The 1180-nt window shown below is 38.1% G+C and overlaps 1 non-coding gene across 1 annotated transcript; it reads right to left on the minus strand.

Moving 5' to 3' along the window:
* Positions 1 to 516: 516 nt before the first annotated feature.
* Positions 517 to 623, minus strand: LOC121225382 (small nucleolar RNA R71). Its single transcript, XR_005923240.1, has one exon. It is a non-coding gene; the product is annotated as a small nucleolar RNA R71 (small nucleolar RNA).
* Between the last annotated feature and the right edge of the window lie 557 nt (positions 624 to 1180).

The raw sequence follows: 1180 nt of genomic DNA on the forward strand, positions 1-1180 counted from the left end.
TCGTTGAAACCAAAAAAAAAAATAAGGCGAAGCTTAAGATACACAGAGAATGAGCAAGAAGACGATACTCAACCCCCAACCGAAGAGATGGCTGAAAACCAAGGCAATCAGCTACTTCCCGCAATTGCGGCTAATCAAAATCCTGCTCCACATACTGTGTATGACTATGCTAAACCTTCTTTAACAGGAACTGAGTCAAATATAGTTAGACCTGCTATTGCTGTAAATAATTTCGAACTGAAACCTAACACAATTCAGATGATACAGCAGTTTGTTCAGTTTGATGGTTAGCAGGATGAGGATCCCAACACTCACTTGGCGAATTTTCTAGAGTTTTGCGACACTTTCAAAATTAATGGCATTTTTGATGATGTCATTCGCCTTCTGTTATTCCCTTTTTCACTAAAAAACAAAGCTAAACAATGGTTAAACTCGTTACCACGACAGTCCATCACTACTTGGGAACAAATGACCAAAAAAATTCTACTAAAATATTTTCCGCCGGTTAAAATGGCTAAGTTACGTAATGATATCTCTTCTTTTGTGCAGATGGACTTAGAAACACTTTACGATGCATGAGAGAGATACAAGGATCTATTACAAAGGTGCACTCACCATGGGTTACCTCTATGGTTGCATGTTCAAACGTTTTACAATGGTGTGAATCCCTCGACAAGACAGATGATTGACGCAGCTGCTAGAGGAACCATCAACAACAAAACACCTGAAGAGGCTTATGAATTCATTAAAAAAATGTCACTGAATAACTATCAGTGGCAAGTCATAAGGACTAAGCCAACAAAAATAGCAGACGTTTATAATGTCGACTTAGTTACTATGTTGTCAAATCAGGTAGAACTTCTCAATAAAAAGATTGATGGTTTACTTGGTTCTACACAGGTACATCCAGTAACGAGGTGTGACTCAAGTGGAGGAGGTGTGCATACAGAATATCAATCCTTCAATCCTACAACTGAAGAGAAACAAGTCAACTATATAGGTAACAATAACTTTAGATCTCAAAATAACCCTTGCAGTAATACTTATAATGCAGGTTGGAGGAACTATCCAAATTTCTCCTAGGGTGGTCAAGGGAATCAAAAGCCACAAAATCCTCAAGGTTTTCAACAGCCACCTTATCAATAAGAGAAGAAATCGAACCTTGAAGATATGCTCTCTA

This window comes from Gossypium hirsutum, chromosome A03 (assembly GCF_007990345.1).
Source record: "Gossypium hirsutum isolate 1008001.06 chromosome A03, Gossypium_hirsutum_v2.1, whole genome shotgun sequence".
NCBI lineage: Eukaryota > Viridiplantae > Streptophyta > Magnoliopsida > Malvales > Malvaceae > Gossypium > Gossypium hirsutum.